Source organism: Silene latifolia, chromosome 3, assembly GCF_048544455.1.
Source record: "Silene latifolia isolate original U9 population chromosome 3, ASM4854445v1, whole genome shotgun sequence".
Lineage (NCBI taxonomy): Eukaryota > Viridiplantae > Streptophyta > Magnoliopsida > Caryophyllales > Caryophyllaceae > Silene > Silene latifolia.
The window spans coordinates 137,861,380-137,884,661 of NC_133528.1; the positions used below are offsets into that span (position 1 = coordinate 137,861,380).

Genomic DNA, 23,282 nt, shown 5'->3' on the forward strand with positions numbered 1-23,282 from the left:
CATTAAGCCTCAAGCATTATAAGTTTTCTCTCATTAGTTTTCATTTCAAGTTTAAGTTGTTTAAGCATTCCTTAGTTAATCTTTCAACAATTTGTATTTCAAGAGATTCTCAAGCATTTGTTATTCAATCCTTTGGTTTTAGTTATTTGTTCTTCCATACAAGTCTTCCTTATTAAGGTATTTCTTATTACAAGTTTACAATTTACATCATTGTTTTAATTATCACATAGTTATTATATTGTTACTTTAGCTTTGTTCTTTTCATATGTTATATCACCTAATTAATATAATTCATATAACCATGTTTAATATTCTTTACAATTTAGTTTGCATTTTATATCTTAGTATGAGTAGCTAAATTCTCTAGTCTAAAGGCTAGGGGAGCCATGCAAAATCAAACATATAATATGACTAAATAAAGTTCATAATAATATGGGTAAATTGATATTTTATACCTTACATAACACCATTTTTCAAATCTTATACCTAACATAATTTTTTTTTAAAACTTATACCAGAAATGCCCAAATCTTATATACTTAATACCAAATTACAACTCCGATGAAAAAAACGAACGGATTCCGACAAATTCAAATTTTACTCACTAAATGTAATATTTGTTTCCAAGTTTACCCTCCTTCTAATTTATACAACACACTCCCTATAATCTTCATTTAGTCTTCTTCCGCCTTTCTTCCTTTTTTTCCCAGATTCCATAAAATTGAAGTATTAAATCCTCTTGATTTCATGAACTCCAACTACAAGGTGCTGCACAAAGATCCACCACCTTTCTCACCCCTGTAATTTACGCCAACAACATCCAATTTTCCTAAATGAATAATCAAACCAATAGAATTTATGAATCCTAGTTTTCATTAAAGACATCAATTTGTAATACCTTGAAAAATATTGAATTCCTCATCAATTTGAAGGAGTTTGATGTCGTTTCTAGCTCGCCATCCTTCCTCCTTAGCTTTCCTTTAGTAGATATCTTGCAAAATAAAGAACACGCAAATTCAATAAATATTAAAACTTACACAAATTGTAGGGATTAAGGAAGAAACTATGTGAAAAAAAATCCAGCATTAAGAATAGAGAACACGAAGTAAATAACCAAACTATGCGAGAATTCAATCATAAATGAACAAACCTGATAACTTGATAAGTATTGATCAGAGGTGCGCCTTATAAGAAGGTTAATAAGTATTGATTAGATTCCAGAAGCAATATAGAATAAGATTGGTTAATTGTAGAGGATTGATTTAGGGTTTTTATTTGAAAATTTGGGGGTTTCTTTAATCAGGGATAGTAATATGAAAGGGGGACGGGAGTTTTAGAGTAAATGTGGCTGGTGGTTTACTAGAAGGGCAAAACGGTCACTTTAAGTTTTTTTCCACCGGAATTGTAATTTGGTATTAAATATATAAGATTTGGATACTTCTGGTATAAGTTTTAAAAAAAAATTATGTTAGGTATAAGATATGAAAAGTGGGGTTATGTAAGGTATAAGATATCAATTTACCCTAATAATATTGATCAATTGTTTCCATCACATGCTTGTTTTGTTACGCTTAATCTTTGATTATCGGCCGTAGTCGTAGATTATATTTGTTCATTCGTTCTAAAGTCGAGAGGCACGGAATTGAATTAGACTAAGCATGTGTGGTAGGACGACCTAGTCATGGACGAGAGTTTCTCTAGGACCCGGCCTATGGTTGACACTAATGCCGTAAGGTGGGTGTCTTTAAGCCTAAGCAATTGACAAGATTATTAGTATCAAGTTTATCATGTTTATATGTTTACCTTTGCATGAGTGACCCGACCCCTTTAGACTATCTTTTATCATATTATTTACATTGCAATTTTCATTAATCATCAAACCAAACAAACCAAAACCAAATCGTAATCGACCTTGATAAAAATCCACCCATAGCAATTCACGACGTAATTCCCGTTTCCTTGTGTTCGACCCCTATTACTACATTAATTTGTGTCTAGGGAAATTATTTTTGCATAGGTACGCGATAAGCCTATCAAATTTTGGCGCCGTTGCCGGGGAAACGGTTTTATTGCTTATTGAATTGTCGATTTTTATCTTATTTTTCTTTGTCTTGGGGAACACTTGTTCCTTGAGACCGTTACTTATCACTTCTCTAGAAATTGTTGTCTTATGCCCAGGTCCTCTCAAAGTGGAGAATTGCTTTCACCGGATTCCGATCCCGAGAAAACATTTAGGAGAAGATGACGTTTTTGGAGGGAAGTAAAAGAAGCCACTTCTCCCGTACAAGTTGAAAGTGCTAGAAAGTCTTACTTAGACGATCTAGAAGCCCTTGAAGAGGGGGAGGTTTCAAGTTCATCATCTCCACCACCATCACCATCTACTACCAAAAAGATGGTGAGACTTTCCGATCACTCAAAGCCCACCGCGGCTATGCTTTCGGCCGGAATCACAACCACTCAAATCACCGCGTCGGACTTCGAGATCAAACCGGCTTTCATTAGCCTTGTGGAGAGAAAGCAATTTGGAGGAAGTCCTTTGGAAGATCCCAATTTGCATGTGCAAAACTTTTGTGACTATTGCTCCATGATCCGTCAAACGGGCGTCACCCAAGCCCAAATAAGGGAAATACTTTTCCCTTTTTCTTTGAAGGACAAGGCCAAGCTTTGGATCAATAGCCTTGACCGCACCACCTTGGGAATCACCAATTGGGAGACATTGGCTCTTGCTTTTTACCAAAAGTTTTTTCCACCGGAGAAAACTCAAACTTTGAGGAGCCAAATCACCGGATTCCATCAACAAGCTCTTGAGAGCTTATATGAGGCTTGGGAGAGGTACAAAGAGCTTCAAAGGTAATGCCCACATCATGGGCTAGATGATTGGTTTCTAGCAATAACATTCTACAATGGATGTTGTGCCGAGTCCCGAAGGATTCTTGATTCCGCCAACAATGGGCGGTTTGATCAAATTGACACCGATCTTGCTCATTCCACGATCGAATCTATGGCGATCCATGATGCCCAATATGTCAATTCCCGAGTTGTGCCATCTAAAGGTAAAGAAGAATCCTCTAACAACTCTGTTTTGCTAGCTCAAATTGCTTTGCTCCAACAACAATTGGCGGAGAGGGATGCTAGAGATTCCATTCAACAAGTCAATGCCATGTCTTCAATGAGCCAAATCGTTGTATGTGAAGTTTGCGGAGGTGCGGGTCATTATGCCACTCATTGCCAAGCTCCCATTGAAGAGGTAAATGCCTTTTTAGCTTTAAGACAAAATGCACAAAATTTTTATCCACCGGGTACGTTCTCGAATACATATAATCCAAACTCAAAATTCCACCCGAATATGTCTTATAGAAGCAACAATGTGCTAAATCCTCAACCACAACCCCCACCACAACAAAATGTCTATGTCCCTCAACAACAAAAATATATCCCTCCACCAGGGTATCAAAATCAACAAAGGCCCCCACAAAACAATTTCCAACAAACTCAACCTCCACAACAAAATGCCCAACAAAATAACCAAGAGGGAGGTAAGCTTGAGGGCTTGATAATCCGCATGCAAAAGGAATTGTTGGCTCAAATCCAAAAGAATGAGCAAGCTCAAAATGCCGCAGTCAAAATGTTGGAGCAACAAATGGCTCAATTGGCCTCATCTAGCTCTTCAAGGAAATCGGGTCAACTACCCCCTCAAGGTGAGCAACCACATGCTACCCTTAATGCTATCTCCTTAAGAAGTGGTACGAAATATGATGGGCCATCCATGCCCAAAGATGATGAGGAGGTACTTGTTGAGTTGGAGGTCTCTCCAAATGATAAGGCAATTGAAGAAATTCCAAAGAAAGTGGATGGTCCACTTGTTGTTGTTGAGAAAGACAAGGAAGTGGAGGATGCTCCTCCAAAGAAAGATATTGAAGCAAAGATTCCGAAAAAAGTCAAAGTACCATTTCCTCATAGGTTGGCAAAGCATCAAAAGAATTCCCAATTCGGTAAGTTCATGGAAGTTGTGAAGAATTTACAGGTAACCGTTCCTTTTACCGAATTAATCACTCAAATTCCATCTTACGCTAAGTTCATGAAAGACATTTTAACTAAGAAGAGGACTTTTGATGAGGTTGAAACAATAGCTCTCACCGCCGAGGTGAGTGCTCTTTTGCAAAACAAGTCCCCTCCTAAGTTAAAAGATCCTGGTAGCTTTTCTATTCCATGCACAATTGGCACCTACCAAATTGATAAAGCTTTATGCGATTTAGGTGCTAGTGTGAGTGTAATACCTTACTCTATTTGTGCTAAGCTTAATATGGGAGTCTTAAAATGCACTAGTGTCACATTGCAAATGGCGGACCGTTCTATAAAACGCCCTTTGGGAGTTTTGGAGGATGTTCCCGTTAAGGTTGGTAAGTTTTTCATTCCGGTTGATTTTATTGTTCTTGACATGGCCGAAGATGCCCAAATCCCAATCATTTTGGGAAGACCATTTTTACACACCGCGGGTGCGTTGATCGATGTCAAGAACGGTAAAATTACATTGGAAGTGGGTGACGATAAGGTCACATATAATTTGAATAGTGCCACGAAGAGTCCTATGGTAGAAGAGTCTTGTTATTCTATTGACATTTTGGATGTTGTTGACATTGTTATAGAAGACTCTACACCTCGATCTTTGTCTAAAGATCCCTTGGAGGCACTCTTGGATTTAGAATCATTTTCAGGTGACGATGAGATTGGAAATGAGGAGATTTATGCTTTGGAGCAAGAATTGGATGGAGAGGAGCTATCATTGGAGGAGAGCTCACACTTTATAGGCTTGGTTGCTACACCCCAAGATGTTGAGGTACAAAAATCCGAGCTTAAGCCCCTTCCTTCCAATTTGAGGTATGCTTTTCTTGATAATGAGGAGATGTGTCCGGTAATCGTTAGTGCTAAATTAGATGAGAGTCAATTGGCTAAATTGCTTCATGTCTTGAGGTCTCACAAGAAAGCCATTGGTTACAAACTTGACGATTTAAAAGGCATAATTCCCGAATTTTGCATGCACCGAATCAATCTTGAGGAAGATCATAAACCATGTGTCCAAGGTCAAAGACGACTAAATCCTAACATGCAAGAAGTGGTCAAAAAGGAAGTGCTTAAATTGTTAGATGCATGAATTATCTATGCGATTTCCAATTCTAAATGGGTGAGTCCGGCACAAGTGGTTCCTAAGAAAGGAGGAACCACCGTAGTCAAAAATGATAAAAATGAGTTAATTCCAACTAGAATTGTGACGGGTTGGAGAATGTGCATTGACTATAGGAGGCTAAATCTAGCCACCAAGAAAGACCACTATCCATTACCTTTTATTGACCAAATGTTGGAAAGGTTGGCATGTCACAAATACTTTTGCTACCTAGATGGCTATTCCGGGTTCTTTCAAATACCCATTCACCCGGATGACCAAGAGAAGACCACGTTTACATGTCCCTATGGTACATTTGCCTACCGTAGAATGCCTTTTGGTCTTTGTAATGCCCCCGCCACTTTCCAACGTTGCATGATAAGCATCTTTTCCGACTACATTGAGTCTATCATGGAGGTGTTTATGGATGATTTTAGTGTCTATGGTTCTTCTTTTGATGCTTGTTTGACTAACTTGTCCAAAGTTTTGAAGCATTGTGAAGAAGTTGATTTGGTGTTAAATTGAAAAAAGTGCCACTTCATGGTGAATGAAGGAGTGGTGCTTGGTCATATTATTTCGGAGAGAGGAATTGAAGTGGACCGTGCTAAGGTCCAAGTTATTGAGCAACTACCCCCACCGGTAAATATGAAGAGTGTAAGGAGTTTCTTAGGCCATGCGGGTTTCTACCGCCGTTTTATTAAAGATTTTTCTAAGATTGCCAAACCCCTTACGGAGCTTCTTTTAAAAGATGCTCTCTTTGTGTTTACTAATGATTGTTTTGAGTCTTTTAATAGGATCAAGAAGGCTTTGATTTCCGCACCTATCATCCAATCACCGGATTGGCACTTACCGTTCGAAATCATGTGTGATGCAAGTGACTATGCGGTAGGTGCCGTGCTAGGACAAAAAAAGGACAAGGTTCTCCATGCTATCTACTACGCTAGCAAAACCTTGGATGCGGCTCAAATCAATTATGCCACGACGGAGAAAGAGCTACTTGCCATTGTCTATGCCTTAGACAAATTCCGCTCTTACTTGATTGATTCCAAAGTCATTGTTCATACCGATCATGCCGCATTGAAGCATCTCCTAGCCAAACAAGAAGCTAAGCCAAGGTTGATAAGATGGATCTTGCTTTTGCAAGAATTTGATCTTGAGATTAAAGACAAGAAGGGGGCCGAAAATGTTGTTGCCGATCACTTATCCCGTTTGAAGTTCAAAGATGGAGGTATTGAGTTACCTATTGATGATTCCTTCGCCGACGATGTTCTAATGATGTTGGAAGCCAATACTCCTTGGTATGCCGACATAGCCAACTACCTAGTTGGAAGAGAATTGCCACCCAACCTTTCATATCAACAAAGGAAGAAGTTCTTACATGATGCCAAGTTCTTCCTATGGGATGATCCACATTTGTTCAAACATTGCTCCGATGGGCTATTCCGGAGATGTGTCCCACAATGGGATGTGAAGGGGGTGCTAGAAGGATGCCATTCTTCTCCTTATGGTGGTCATCATGTACCATCCAAGACCGTTGCAAAGGTGTTGCAATCCGGCTTCTATTGGCCAACTATGTTTCAAGATGCCAAAAATTTCCTGATGGCTTGTGATGCTTGCCAAAGGACGGGTTCCATATCAAGAAGACACGAGATGCCTCTCAATGGAATCTTGGAAGTAGAGGTGTTCGATGTTTGGGGCATAGATTATCAAGGACCGTTTCCTTCCTCAAAAGGGAATCGGTACATTTTGGTTGCCGTTGATTATGTCTCTAAATGGGTAGAGGCAATTGCTACTCCTACCAATGATGCTCGCAACGTGATTAAATTGTTCAGTAAGATCATATTCCCGAGGTTCGGTGTTCCAAGAGCAATCATTAGTGATCGTGGTACTCATTTTGGTGAGAAACAACTTGATGCTTTGTTGGAAAAGTATGGAGTCTACCATAAAAGAGGCTTGGCTTATCATCCACAAACTAGTGGCCAAGTAGAGGTTTCCAACCGTGAGATCAAGTCCATACTTGAGAAAGTTGTTGCCAAATCACGAAAGGATTGGAGTATGAAGCTCGATGATACTTTATGGGCCTACCGTACCGCGTTTAAGACACCTATTGGTACCTCACCATATAGATTGGTCTATGGAAAGGCGTGCCATCTTCCCGTTGAGATGGAACAAAAGGCTTTTTGGGCAATTAAGGAGCTTAACATGGACCCGAAATTGAGTGGAGAGAAGCGGTTGTTGCAACTCAATGAGCTCGATGAATTCCGTTTACAAGCTTATGAGAGCTCTCGTCTCTACAAGGAGAGAACAAAGAGATGGCATGATAAGAAGATCTTGAACAAGGAATTTCAAATTGGTGACAAGGTCTTACTATTCAATTCCCGATACAAACTATTTCCGGGAAAGTTACGATCACGGTGGACCGGTCCATATACCGTCACAAATGTCAACAAGTTTGGCTCCGTTGAAGTAGTGACCACCAAGGGCGAAAAATTTAAAGCAAACGGTCATCGTTTGAAGCTCTACCATGAGAATGTGATCGTTGGTGTGATAGAGGAAATGACCGTTCAACCTCTACCAAAGAAAGCTTAAACCGACTCAAGCTTTTTCGTCGTGCGGGACGTTAAACCAGCGCTTCTTGGGAGGCAACCCAAGCTTTTTATTGCTTTTGTTTATTTTCATTTTTAATTTTCTTCAATTTAATTGTTTTTCGTAGATTAGTAATAAAATACTCAACTTAACGATTTTTCTTTTGTGATTTTTAGGTGAAAATGAAGAAAGGAGAAAATGGAGTGCACTTGACACGCAACCCCATGCAAAAACCCCGTTCGGGGACGTGGTTTTCGAAAAAAAGGAAAAATAAGTCACCCCCCTTATACGAGGAAGTCAACGCGGACAAGCAGTCAACCCCGATCGGGGCCGCCTAACCCCGATCGGGGTCGTGGTACTGTAGCTCTTTTTTGGTATTTGCGGGTATATAAAAAAAAAAGTAAGATTCTATCATAACAAAGCAAACCCGACGGTACTACTCCTTCCCATTCTCCATCTTTTTCTTCATTTTCCTACCTAAAATCACAAGGAAACTTCATTTTCTTCATTGATTTGCAAGCTTTGTTCAACCATTAACATCAAATTGGTAAGATCTCTTCTCTTGTCTCTTTAAATTCATATATTGCAATCAATTAATTGGATTATGCAAACCCTAAATCAATTTGGGGGAATTCGATTTTGTGCTTTATAGTGCTAGAAATTGGTTGTAGAATGGTTATTATATGTTTGTAGTGTGAATTAGTTCACTAATTCATACTATTATGCCTATTAGGATGAATTTTGATTTGCCTTAAGATGAATTTTGTCTTAAAATTTCAGAAATATGGCACCAAGAAAAGCTCCTTCACAAGGTGCTTCAAAGAGAAGGAGAGGTGAGGCGGAGCCTTCAAATGCAGCAGCGGATGTCCCCATGGAGTAAGTCCCACAATGGCATGACCCGGAATATCCAAATGTGATCTTCAATTCACTTGTTCAATACAACAATTGGTTTATTCTGAAAAGCAAAGGTATGGAACCAACAAAATTCATTAACCAAGCATCTTTAAACAACATTGGAATAGAGAAAAATGTTAAAACTTTGTTTAAAAATCTTGGCATGAAATCTTGTTATACCATGAATTTTAATACCTTCCCCGAACTCACCCTTGAGTTCTTAAGCTCTTTCGAGTTTCATAGGTCTAGGAAATCCGGTTTCATTCTTTTTGTTACCTTTCGCTTATTTAATGAAGATCATAAGATGGACTTAGCGGATTTCGCCGCTATCTTTGATTTGCTTAGCAAAGACTTACTGACCGAATCACCCGATGATTATAACCCCGCTTTAACTTGGGATGCCATTTCTCACTTGACTTTTCCGGGTTTTGATCATACACCACATCAATTTATTCATTATCCTGACATAAGGATTTGGCAAAGGTTTATGGGATGGACCTTTTTTGGTAGAAATGAACCTCACTCGGTGAGGAAGATTGAGTTAGAAATCTTGGGTGCTTTCTTGAATGTTAATGGTGATGAGAAGTGGGGAATCAATATCCCCTACCACTTTGCGGTCCACTTGACCAAGCAAACTAATCCCAAGAATAGTTGCATTGTCTTAGGTGGTTTGGTCACTAAAATTGCTCACCATTTGTGTAGGTTTAATCAAGAAACTACCGGTTTGAGACCATTGCTTGAGTCTAGGTCTAGGGGAGTTGGTCTTGATTATGAGTACTTTCTTTCTTGTAATTGGTTTAAAGATGCCCATCCAAACATGATTTGGAAGATAGGTAGGCAAGACTCCATTCGTCTACCCGAGGAAAAGAAAGAAATAAAGGCTTTGGTTCATACTAAGCCTCGTCGTGGAAGTGACCCCTTTGTTAGACCGACCTACCATTTAGCCCTTAGAGGTGAGTCCACCACCACCGTTGAGAGATGTGTGGGAGGTCAATCCTCCCAAGCACGTCATTCCACCTCTAGCATTGAGTCACCATCTAGCATAGAAATGATGAACATGATGCGAGAAATGAACTTAGGTGTTAATCAAATTCGTGATGACCAACGACTTGCATTACATCCTATTTATGATCATTTTGCTAGGCAAGGAGTTATCCAACCCGAGGGGCCACACCCTTCATTCTATACTTATCCTCCGGGTGGATTTCCTCCTCCATCTCCTATTTCCCCTTCCCCTCTCACCATGCTGCAGGTACATTTGCTCACTATGAGCCCGGCCCGGACTTTTGTGGTTCGGATTATGGGGTTGAGGCATTGCAAGGAGCCTATGGAGGCTATGGAGGATATGGTGGCTATGGTGGGATTAGTAGTTATGGTGAAGGTCTTGGTAGTGGCCAAGATATTGGTGAGTATGTCACTCCTCTTCAAGGGGATGACTCAAGTGGAAGTGGCCAACAAGGAGAATCAAGTGGTAGTGGCAAGAAGAAGAAGAAAGGGAGGAAGGGGTTCAATTTTTGGCCCTTTTCTTAGTTGATCAATGAAGAAATCCCCCGAATTCATGCTATCTTGGGGGGGGGGGGGGGGCTAGCAAGTTGAGTAAGTTTTTAATTGCTTTGCATATTAGTTTAGATCTTGCAACCCATTAGACATAACCTCTAGTCCTTGCTTTGTGCTTTGAGCCATTTTTATGGTTTGATTGGGTGATTTGGATAGTTGGCACATTGAGGACAATGTGATGTTTAGCTTGGGGGGGGGGGGGGGGGGATTGCATTTGCATATAGTGTAGTTTGCATGTAGTGTAGAAAGTTTGAAAATTTTTGAGAGAAATTTTTGCTTTGTGCTTGCTTGTTGCCTACTTTCCTCTTTGCTTATCCTAACAATAGCTTGTTGCTAATGATTTATTCTTTAATGATGGGATATTAGCTACATGGGGATGTCTTGACATAGTAGGTGGGAGATGAAGAATGAACCGAATAGGCTTGATCTTGACTTTTGGCAAGCTACAAAATGGTAAGGTAGAACCTCCTTTAAGGCCATTTCATCTTTATTTGGTCTCACTTAGGTGAGTGTAGGTGTCTCCTTATAATGTGTGTTACATCAAAACGCACAAGTATGGTCTTCATGTCATTTCTTGGTAAGCATGCATTCATTTGTTTTAGCATTTTAGAGTCATTCACATGATATTTTAGCCTTTTTTACCCCTTCACAAAATTTGTCCTTAGCTACATCATTGAAATTGCCTACCCTTGTTGAGCTAGTAGTTTAGTTGGATAGTGTTTGGGTGCTCATTGGGATATATATGGTTGTTTGAAGTCATGTGAGCTTGGTCTTAATGCTCAAAAAAAAAAAGGAGAAATGAGAAAAAAATTGGAAAATTGGAAAATGAAAAAATGAAGAAAGAAAAAAAAACAAATGAATGAGAAAAAGCATGGAAAAAAAAAAGAAGTATGCAGTGAACAAAAAAAAAAAAAAAAAAAAAAAAGAGAAGAAGAAAAGATATGAGAAATTCTCAAGCATTATTCATTATATTTTGGAGAAATTTCTTATGGTTTGAATTGAAAAAATTGGGTTAGAATTGGGATTGAGCATCCTTGCATTTTGGTAGTTGCTAGCTTGACTTAGCTCCACATTACCATAACTCTTTTGTTCCCCCTTCTTACCCATGTTTATTTACCTTCTTCCTACCCATTTGGCTTCTTTATCATGCTTACATTTGATTGTCTTTGCTTGCTAGTTTTGACATGTTTACCATATTAGATTGCGGGCACATTGTTATAAGTTGAGGACAGTTGAGGGTTCATTCACAAAAATTGTCCTTTCACATATAAAAGAGTTTGAGTGTCCCGTGAGAGTCCATAAGTCGAAAGATCATGCAAGAGCTTAAAGGTTCATTCAAAGTTTTCTATGCTACGCCGTCGTGTAAATCTCATTCATGTCTTGCTTTATCCCTTGCCCATGTTGTTTCGGGTTTTTAAATCATTATGCTTAGCTTGTTTAGGATATAGCAGTTGATGGAATTTGGTTTCTTGCTTGAGGGCAAGCAAGGGTTTAGCTTGGGGGAGTTTGATATGTTCATTTTATATATACTTTTACCCCTCATTTTAGCTCGGTTTCTATTGATTATCATACTTTAATTAATATATTTTTGAGCTAATTTTGTGTTCTAGGTGTATTGTTGTGTTTGTTACGGTTTTGTAGGAATCTAAGCATTTAGAGGCTTTTTCCTATGATTTTGTACACCAAGTTCACTAAGCTAAACAAGGCCAAATATTGGACTAAGTATGTGAAGATTACTTGGGTTTTGCATGAAGATTAGTGGATTGAAGTAAGGAATTACAAATGAAGCCAAATGCAAAGTCAAACCCAAAATAAAGGTCCATATCAAGGTGCAAGCATTGGATGCCAAGAGAGCTTAGGATGCTAGGAATTTAGAGCATTAACCGGGTGATTAATCGCACAATTAATCACCAACATTGGATACCCTTAGCAATTAAGGGAGGAGTTAAGGCAAAATACCGAGGAACGCATGGCCCCGATCGGGGCCGCCCAACCCCGATCGGGGTTGCATGCTCGTTGGCTCTTACGTTTTTCCCCTCCTCTCCTATTATTCCTAGGTTTTGGGCATCCCATTTTACGTCCAAGTTTACTACATTAAGCCTCAAGCATTATAAGTTTTCTCTCATTAGTTTACATTTCAAGTTTAAGTTGTTTAAGCATTCCTTAGTTAATCTTTCAACAATTTGTATTTCAAGAGATTCTCAAGCATTTGTTATTCAATCCTTTGGTTTTAGTTATTTGTTCTTCCATACAAGTCTTCCTTATTAAGGTATTTCTTATTACAAGTTTACAATTTACATCATTGTTTTAATTATCACATAGTTATTATAATTGTTACTTTAGCTTTGTTCTTTTCATATGTTATATCACCTAATTAATATAATTCATATAACCATGTTTAATATTCTTTACAATTTAGTTTCCATTTTATATCTTAGTATGAGTAGCTAAATTCTCTAGTCTAAAGGCTAGGGGAGCCATGCAAAATCAAACATATAATATGACTAAATAAAGTTCATAATAATATTGATCAATTGTTTCCATCACATGCTTGTTTTATTACGCTTAATCTTTGATTATCGGCCGTAGTCGTAGATTATATTTGTTCATTCGTTCTAAAGTCGAGAGGCACCGAATTGAATTAGACTAAGCATGTGTGGTAGGACGACCTAGTCATGGACGAGAGTTTCTCTAGGACCCGGTCTATGGTTGACACTAATGCCGTAAGGTGGGTGTCTTTAAGCCTAAGCAATTGACAAGATTATTAGTATCAAGTTTATCATGTTTATATGTTTACCTTTGCATGAGTGACCCGACCCCTTTAGACTATCTTTTATCATATTATTTACATTGCAATTTTCATTAATCATCAAACCAAACAAACCAAAACCAAATCGTAATCGACCTTGATAAAAATCCACCCATAGCAATTCACGACATAATTCCCGTTTCCTTGTGTTCGACCCCTATTACTACATTAATTTGTGTCTAGGGAAATTATTTTTGCATAGGTACGCGATAAGCCTATCAACAGCTAATCCTAATAGGAGTCTCGTGCGTCGCACGGGCTTTCCAACTAGTACATATATATAAAGCAGAAACTTTTCGAGCGATATTAGAGAGTCCAACTTTTATAGAAATCCTAACAAGACTAGATTTCGAAATAAATTTACTAAATTTATCCTAATAAAAGTAGATTTTCTTAATATTTAAAACAAAATTTAAAATAAAGGTTATGCTCATTCATGGACATGATTTACTCAATCATGGACATGAATGACCATTATACCCTTATCATTTTTACAAACTCATTTTCAATTTGGTAGTCCTCTCAAATAATTCAATCCAACCCTGTCCAAACCACCAGCCTCCCCTACCGCACCGACGATACAACTGGACCACCCCTGCATAGGACCGGCCGCACCGACTATACTATCGGACCACCTCTAAAAATACACTAAGTAATGCATTCCATTTGCACCTCGATACATTAATATATGCTTTTCAGTCGGGACTAGAGATAGACAACTGACAACTGAGAAAATGGTTTCAGTTAAGGATTTTTTTGGGGGGTTTTGACAAATAACAAGGTCTTAAACCACTCCGGATGATGCAATTTGTTACTTGCTTGAAATTAAACTGGACATAATTCGAGCCCTTTTTCCTGATTGAATTCAATAGAAAAATTTGCCCTTTAGTTTCAATGGTGAGTGGGTATTGTCATAAGGAATCTCATATACTGCTTGCATCTGAAAATGTGAGTGACATGGTTCTAGACATGGCTTTGTTGATATGAAATAATGCTACTGCGGAATTTTTATTTTAATTACCTTTGACTACTGAGTATTGACTGATCGGCCAATATCTACCCGTACCACCACTGCCATAGTACAACCACTACCTTGGTCGTCGTCACCATCACAGGCCCCCTCTTGCCTACCACCGCAGCCACAACCACATATCGTCAGACTCCGACCATAAGCTTTTCATTGACAAACATTTTTCCAAACCCTAATTTCATTAGTCTTAATTTAATCCCTAATTTGATATAGCCTATTGATAAACTAAATAAATTAGAATTATTACTTGATCGACATAAGAACTAGACTCCATAATTATTAAGTAATTTAACTAATTTGTTTAATTTTGTGATGAAAAGAATTAGAGAGAGTTTTTTTGGGGGGAAAGGTAAGGAGTGGAAAAATAATGACAAAAAGTCCATGCAAGAGTAATGTTTGTACATGAAAAAGCAACTATGTAAAATAATTATCCTAATATAAGTAGATCAAATATATTTTAATAAAATTATCCTAATATAGGTAGATTACAATTATCAAACAGATAACAGACATTTATAATAGGTCAGTTATCATTTTTATTTTTCTCCTACTTATGGTCTCATACATTTGTAGTTTGTATTATCGCATTAAAATTCAAGAAGTTGACGGCTAAATAATGAATTTATTTGTTTAAAGTGTGATGTTAAGATGATGTACTACGTAGTTACACGAAGTATACACTACGGTTATTCTATCACAATATAATCACAAAATAATCATTGGAGTGACTATATAAATCTTACATGACTCGATACACATTCAAGTGATCCATACATACGAGTATAAAATAATTCACCGATCTATGTATGTTACTCCCTCCGTCCCAGTCAGTTACAGTTTATAATTGCTTTATACACGATTATTAAGGTAATGAGAGAGGAATGAGTTTAAAATTATTAAAAAAATCAAAAGCAACTCGAAATAAGGAGGAAATAAAATGGTCCAGACCCGTGTTTTTGAAAGTTTCTGACGGGATCCCGTGTTTTTGAAAGTTCTTGACGGAATTTCCGTCAGGAAAGTCAACGAAATATTGACTTTCCTGACGGATTTTTCATCAGGACTTTTCTATCAATAATAGACTTTTGGCCGGTTTAGGGGAGACATCTGACGGAATTTCCGTCAGTAATATTGAATACCTGATGGGTAATCCGTCAGGATGTGATGGCGCCATTGCTTTTTTTAACGCGTCAATAACCTGTGACGTATTCTGACGGAATAACCGTCAGTATTGGATTACTGACGGAATTTCCGTCACTATTCCGTCAGTTTCCCTAATTATCTGAAGGCTTGGAAAATACGTCAGAATTTCTGTCCGTTTCCCGCGTTATTTTTGTAGTGTCCCCACCCATATGAGTTTGTTTATTTACTAGAAAATAAAAGTTTAAACTATTGATTGATTATTCACATTAAATAGGAAAGTGTAAATTATTGATCGGGTTGGAGGAAGTACTATTTTGTGTCGTTAATTTACTCCATATAAGAATGTGTAGATCATTAGATCGTAGAGGAACGAAAACGAGAATATATAACTGAAGTAAAATTTGGTGGTTTGAATAACTTAAAGATTGGAGTAACTAATAGTATTATTCATATATGATGAACTGATGATCAATTGTAATATAACCATTACATAATATTGATTTCTTCTTAGATTCATTTTCCAAAGGATAAAATAATACTTAATGCACAATTCTTCTTAACTTAAACAAGAAGAACGGAAAAACTTGTTACAATGCAGAAAATCAAAACCTTTTTAACCATTTAGAGTTTGAGTGTTGGACTCATAAAAAATTGGAAAGATTAAAAGAAATAATAGTAGGTGCTACTCTAAATACACAATGTAACTAATTATATGGTATATTAATAACATACAAAAGTACGTATTCAGATATACATATAGTTTAACTGAAACTGAAAAGTTATACTATATCACAGATTACATTAGTCATACTAAAATTAAAAAGTTAACTGAAACCTAAAAAAAAAAAAAGCTTAAAAGGTAACTGAAAGTTACGAGTTGATAAATTGACTGATTAAAAAGAAAATGTTGGAAAAACTAACCGAAATGTAGCTGTTTTTTAGTAAAATGACATAAAAAGACATAATAAGTACCCCATATTTAATAGTTTAAATTGACACTAAAACTTAGGAGAAACGGTCTTTCAATAAGTTATTAAGAGACCAGTCTTTCGTACCCTTTTATTTGTAAATTGAAGGATTAAAAATAACAAACATGTAACTTATTTCTCACACGCTACTCTATCTACCAAATATTTATAAGAAATTAAGATAAATGAAATTTTGGTCAAATAAGCTTAAACTTATTTCATAGACACAGAGCCTAAATATGAGATTTTTCATAATCTCCCGACCTTCCTCATATCAAATTAATTTCTTATTTATATGCCCATGTTTACTTGATTTTGAGCCTATTGTTAAGAGTTAATCTCAAGTTACTTTTAATTTTATAAACTTGATTGTTAGAATAAATAACTATTGGTTTAGAATAAATATAATTTATCGATGATCAACTATACAACTTCGTACACCAACAACATTTTTTTTGCATTAATGATTCAACATTATTGGACTTTTTTTTATCAACTTAAGAATATATTTGTACAGATAATTTTAATGGGAGCCCCGTGCATCGCACAGGCTTTCCAACTAGTACATATATATAAAACAGAAACTTTTCGAGCGATATTAGAGAGTCCAACTTTTTAAGAATTCCTAATGAGTGTAGATCTAGCTTTTTCCTCTTAATAATTTAATAGAAAATTCTCCTAATCAAAGTAGATCTAATAATTTATGACAAAGTAATCCTAATAGAAGTAAATCTAATATTTTATAAGGAAAAAAAATAGAAGTGGATCTAATAATTTATCGATTATTCTTTACTAACATAAAAATAGAAAAATAATGTTATAAAGAATATTTATTTTAAAAATATTTATAAAGCAAAAAAAAGTCATATAATAAACGTACAAAAATGTTAAAATTATATATTTTATAAACATAAATTATACTGTAAAATACACTTAATTTCTTACAAACATAAATATTGTCAAAAATCTAAGTTGTTCGATTTTAACTACTTGGTGAAATTCGTTTAGTAATAAAGATAATTTTATTTAGAAACTTTTTTGAATATTTAAAATATTTACAAAAGATTCAAGTTGGTAATTATTACCAACTCTGTAATTGTTTTACAAAAACCTTAGGAAAAAGCTGAACTTTATTTTAAAAAATAAATACTTCATGAAAAAGTAACATGTCATAATAGGAAAAAGAGGTAAAGAATGACATTTACTTAGCATTTGACAGAGAAAAATTTCTACAATGATAATATTAGAAATAAACAACTTCAACGATGGCATGAAATCGTTTTAACTCTGACTTTCTATAACGTATCAAATGTGTATGATTAGATTACCAATAATATTCACATAAGATTAAAAAAATTGAGCTACCATTTAAAAATATTAAATAAGTCTCATATCGATTTAGTCAAATGAGCCAAAAAATTAAATACAAATGAACAAAGTCATGAATTTCGATTTTATGCGGACTAATAATTATTCAAGAACCAGCTAACTATGAATAAATCAGTGTAAATATATATACAAATTGTTAGAACTATATATAATATACTATTATATCACCGATTTTTTTTTTTCAAACTGGTTTCAAATTCATATCAAATCCATAATAGTAGTTAAAAATGTATTGAACTGCCAAATATACAAAATATGCGGTTAGATCAATTTTTACTTTCTAAATTCCAATTCTCCTATGTGTTTTTATTCACTTAACTATTTACCGCGGTTTGCATTTGGCTGGTTATTACTTTGCCATGTATTGATTGTATATTTAAAAGTGCAATAGTTTTTACGGTAGCTTTCAAAGGTGTTTTTTATTTTGGGAAAAGTTACATTTTGTTCCCTGAGGTTTGGCTTAATTCCACTTTAGTGCCATGAGGTTTGCATAATTCCACTTTAGTGTCCTAAGGTTTCGACTACTTCCACTTTGTTAACCGGAGTTTTGAATAAAATTTCATTTTGGTGGCCTACAATATTTAATAGTAATTATATTTTCAGTAAAATAAAGTGCAAAATTGGATATTAAACTACATACAAAATAGTAATATTGCAAAAAAATGCCAGATTTGTTATGTTCAAAATATTTTTTTAGTATCCCTCTATTATCTTTTATCTTCTCATTTCATTAAAATTCTTTCACATATATTAGAGAAGTGGTCGAGGAGATAAAAGATGATGGAGGGAGTATGAAATATTAAGAATGTTATGTATAGGTCACTTAAGTGGGAAGTAGACCTCAAGGCACTATAGTGAAATTATGCAAACCCAGGGCACTAAAGTGAAATTAGGCTAAACCTTAGGGCACCAAAGTGGAAATAATCATGTTTTTTAATGGTTAACTATGGGGTATCCCATAAGGGTTTAGTTGAATATAAAGTACTCCTTAGTGTAATAAATTAGATCAAACTTAAGAGTTTGAACTTAAGATAAAAATCATAATTGCATATATATTGGTTAAGAAGTGAAACGATTGTACGTATATATTTAGTAATTTGAAGCAATTTTTTTTAAAATTGAAACTCTTTCTGAAAATTTGTTCATTTTGTTATTATAAATAAAGAGTAGAATAACATTGTAAGATAATGAGACTTGATTGTGTGAATATATAACATTTCAAATAAACATAAATGAATTATAGTAATTCTAATAGAATTAATATAAAACTAATCGACTTTAAGAGTAGTATCATAATATCCTACTCCCTCGAATCCACACAAAACCCCTGATTTGTTTTTTACAGGTCAAACTTTGAAAAATTTGACCGTTAATTCACTTAAAAATATATCTCACATCTAAAAAAATAAATTTCGTATTATATATTTTACATGAAGTTCATAGGGAACAACCTGTCTTAATAGTCAATAGTCAAAAGCAAATTTTTATTGTTTAGAGATCTAACAAAAATCCTCCAAACAGGCTACATATATAATTGAGATACATGTTGTTTTTCGTACCACCATTCAATATTTACACGGTCGTATGCTTACAAAATGGAATATTCGTAAATGTTGTAAGTTTATCTAATTTGTGAATCTTATAAAATCGGCCTTAGTTATCATGTGTTCATTTTATGGAATTAAACCACATTTTTAGGAATGATGTTTTAAATTAACTAAAATCGGTGGTGCATACAACTATAAAAATAGGTAATTACATTATACAACTGTGTCTTCGGATTCTATACAACTGATATAATTAATACCAAAAGGAGTAGCTTTAATTTAAGTTAAAGGGACTGATGATCCATCAATAATCAACCCAAAAGTTTTTTGTGTTCCTATTTTCAAGATTGTTGGACTTTTTTTTTATCAATTTAATTGACTTCTACTATCAAAGCATGACAATGTAAACCAATGTTTGCAATTTGTTGTTCAACAAATTCTTAGAACATTCAATATACATATTTTTAAAGATAATCCTAATGGGAGTCTCATGCATTCTATGTAACAGAATCACATATATTTTTGTACTATTGTTTAGAGACTACTATATAATTTTATTGGAATTTAGTATGGATTTGATTTTACGAGAAGGTATATAAAGAGCAAAACACTCTCTTAATTAATTGTAGATAATCGAGGAAAACTTTTGCTATAGGAGATCTAACATTGCTCTAAACACACTAAACATAGATAATTATGATACTTGTTGTTTTACGTAAAACCATTTAGTTTTACGTAGTTGTTATAGGTTAAAATAATTTGCAAAATTCATAAAGGTCTGTCTCAGTTATTAAGGGCGATTCATTTGGTGAGCTATACTATATTTATGGAGATAATGTTTTGTATTTACTTAAAATCAGTGATACCTATAACAATAATGGAAAAACTAATTACATACGGTTACCATGTTACTTGATGTTTTACAACTGAATTAATAACTACTAAATGACAAAACTCCTATGCAAAAGCACTAATAGTTCATTGATCAACTATACCAACCACGAACTTTTGTTTATCAATGATTTAAACATAATTGAACTTTTTTTATCAACTATAGAATATATTTATACATATGACCCTAATGAGAGCCCCGTGCATCGCACGGGCTTTTCAACTAGTTTTGTAATATTGTAAAAAAAAAATTATATGGAGTATTTATTTGATTAAATTTTATCTACATGATTCAATAGTATTAAAATTTATTATTAAAAAATAGGATCAATTGATGAAAACACCCTTTAATGTTGCACTATTTAAAATTTAACACCTTATGAAATTTTTTTTAAAACTTACTACCTTAATGTGCATTTCATTCACATTTTGGTACCTTGAGTGGATTTAGGCCAAATAAATTGGAATATTCCGACTATTTTTTAAAGACATGATGACGTATTTATGATACACTTCGTACACATTTTCAACCTCTTCCCTTCCCTCTTATAACTAGAAGTCACGGTTGATTCAATCTCGATAGTATTTCACAATTTTTTTGGTTTAAATCCACTGAAGGTACCAAAATGTGAATGAAGTGCACATTAAGGTATTACGTTTTAAAAAACTTTTCATAAGATGTTAAGTTTTAAAAAGTGCAATAGTGTTCTCATTAACTAATCCTTAAAAATATTGTATTTTAAAGATTTTTTTGCCTTGATTAATTTCTAACCCTATACCGTCCAAATTGAAACAAATACAAGGTATGAGGTATAAGTTCCAACCCGATACCACCCAGGTATGATTCATAATTCCTGTAATACTCCGTATTTATAAGTCTTGGGGTACTCTATCGAGTAGGCCTTACTCTGTCGAGTAAGGGTAAGTTGCGTTTTAGAAAAGTTTCTGACCTGTTGGGTACTCGATCGAGTAACTAGGATACTCGATCGAGTAGGGGGGTACTCGATCGAGTAGCCTTGGGTACTCGATCGAGTAGCCGGTTTACGGGGAGTTTTTCTCGGGTTTTGTTAATTATGCGATTAAGATATATAATCTTTCCGTCATCATTCTAAACACTTTTACAAAAACCTAATTTACTGTTAAAGAGAGAAAGCAAGTTCATTCATCATTCTAATCGCATTGTTGACAAATCCCGGAGCTAGAGGTGTCGGATTTCATTGTTCTTTGCATCATAGTGTTCCTTGCGTTAAGGGTAAGTCCTACATACCAATTTTATAGCGTTTGGTTGACTTTGTTTAAACCCTAATTTTGGGATTGGGGGTTTTTATGATTTGTTGTGTTGGTAGTGATTATGTGATTATGTGTATAGGAGAAGGGTTCGTAGAGGAAAGGTTTTGAGACAGCTGCTAGATCGTCTGATGTTTGTGTTGCATTCCAGGTAGGATTTCCTACTCAGTATTAGTCCCATAATGGGGTATTGGTGATGTGTTGTATTTAGTTGTTCGATATAATGATTGTACTGTGTTTGTGGTTGTGATCGTTGTTGATGGTTCTCGAGATGCGTTCTCCGAGTGGGGTCGCTTGCGGAGTGGCCTCACGCCCTAGTTTCGCCCTCCGTGGAACCCGCCACGGAGGGGATGTGCACATTAATGGACAGGGTTATCGCTCGTTTGATGAGCGGGGCTTAGGTGGGAACGGCTGCGGTCCCCCATCTGTGGCGGGGTCCAGTGGACAGTCGGTGATTGAGATTGTTGGGATTGGTGTGGTTATGTGTGTGTGTGACGGTTAAGCTGTCTGTTTATCTTATTGTTGATATATTGAATTGTGTGATTAGTACTGACCCCGTTAAATGTTTTAAAAACTGTGGTGATCCATTCGGGGGTGGTGAGCAGTTATTGAGCAGGTATGAGCTGATGCGTATGGGATAATCGGGAGGAGTCACCACGATGCGTTTAGAAGTCTTCCATTTGTGTTTGATAGTTTTATAGTCTTTTGATAGTAGATAGTTTTGGAGAACTTGTATCTCTTTATCAGTTTTGGTTTTTGGCATGTAATCACTTTAAACGTTAATTATTATTTAAATATGTTTCTTTATTGTCTTATGATAATCATTGCCTCGGGTAACCGAGATGGTAGCATTTCCATGCCTTAAGTGGTCCTGGTAAGGCACTTGGAGTATGGGGGTGTTACAAATGGTATCAGAGCGACGATCCTGAAACCTGTAACCAATAAATCCAATGAATATAGGGAGTCAATTAAAATGAACCAGGGGTAAAGGTTGTAGGAGCTAATGCAAAGACTTGGGAGACGTCCTAAAGTCGCGAACTCGCCCTACAATTTTGAACCGGTCACCATGGGATATGTGTCGGGATCGTTATGTGCATATTGTGTGTTGTGTGTATCTATGTAGTAGTATGTTGCATGAATTGATGATGATGACGTGAATTGTATGTTGGTTTATTGTAAAGCATGAAAGTATAATGATTGATACATGTAATTTGGCATGTTATAATTATGTAAGGAAAAGTGTTTTGTCTATATATATATATATAAAGCGATGTGTAAGTATACATGTTGTTGTTGTCGTGTTGAGTAAAAGTACAGAAGGTTGGGAGTGTGAATTGAACATGTGTTGGGTGAATATGTTGAACGAATGTGGTGGATAAATATGTGGCATGATGGATGAATTAGTGGAAAAGATGAATAATCGTTGTATGATAATATGATTTATGATTAAGCATGTTATATAATGAAAGTTATTTTATAATGTTATTATGCTAGTAACATGTGAATAGGGGACTTGATGTCATGTATTTGTGATTTTGTTTACGAAAAGTGATAGAATAAAAGCATGTGGGAAGCCATGATTGGCAAGTTAAATGAATTATGTGCATAATAAATGTTATTGTTTGGCTTTTTGTAGGTCGTAACATGTGGTTAGGGATAGTGGTTTTACAAGTATTGAGTCGCTTTTATTCGCTTTGTTGATGTTTAAGTTGTTTGAAAGAGAAAATCGAATAGTTATGTCGTCTGATTACAGCAAAGTTGTCTTTAAACTGTTATAACTTGAGATGCGTAAATGATTTTAATGTGATTCCAATTGGAGGTGATAGCTTGTTCTTTTACGATTCTAACGATAGGTCACACGCCCAAAGCGACCAAGAAATGAGTGAGTTATGGCTGTTTTTAAAAACGGACAAAGTCTTTGAGAAATGCGTAGGTACTCGATCGCGTAGCCTTGGTACTCGATCGAGTAGGGTGGTACTCGATCGAGTACGTCAGTTACTCGATCGAGTGTCCCTGGTAATTT

General features: G+C 35.6%; 1 long non-coding RNA gene and 1 other non-coding gene across 2 annotated transcripts; both read right to left on the reverse strand.

Moving 5' to 3' along the window:
• Nucleotides 1–434: 434 nt before the first annotated feature.
• Nucleotides 435–1,524, reverse strand: LOC141646325 (uncharacterized). The gene is made up of 3 exons (XR_012545508.1): nucleotides 1,151–1,524; nucleotides 899–991; nucleotides 435–798 (listed from the first exon to the last, which is right to left on the reverse strand). It is a non-coding gene; the product is annotated as an uncharacterized LOC141646325 (long non-coding RNA).
• A 1,240-nt stretch (nucleotides 1,525–2,764) lies between these two features.
• LOC141650868 (small nucleolar RNA R71) lies at nucleotides 2,765–2,871 on the reverse strand. Its single transcript, XR_012546879.1, has one exon. It is a non-coding gene; the product is annotated as a small nucleolar RNA R71 (small nucleolar RNA).
• Nucleotides 2,872–23,282: the final 20,411 nt, after the last annotated feature.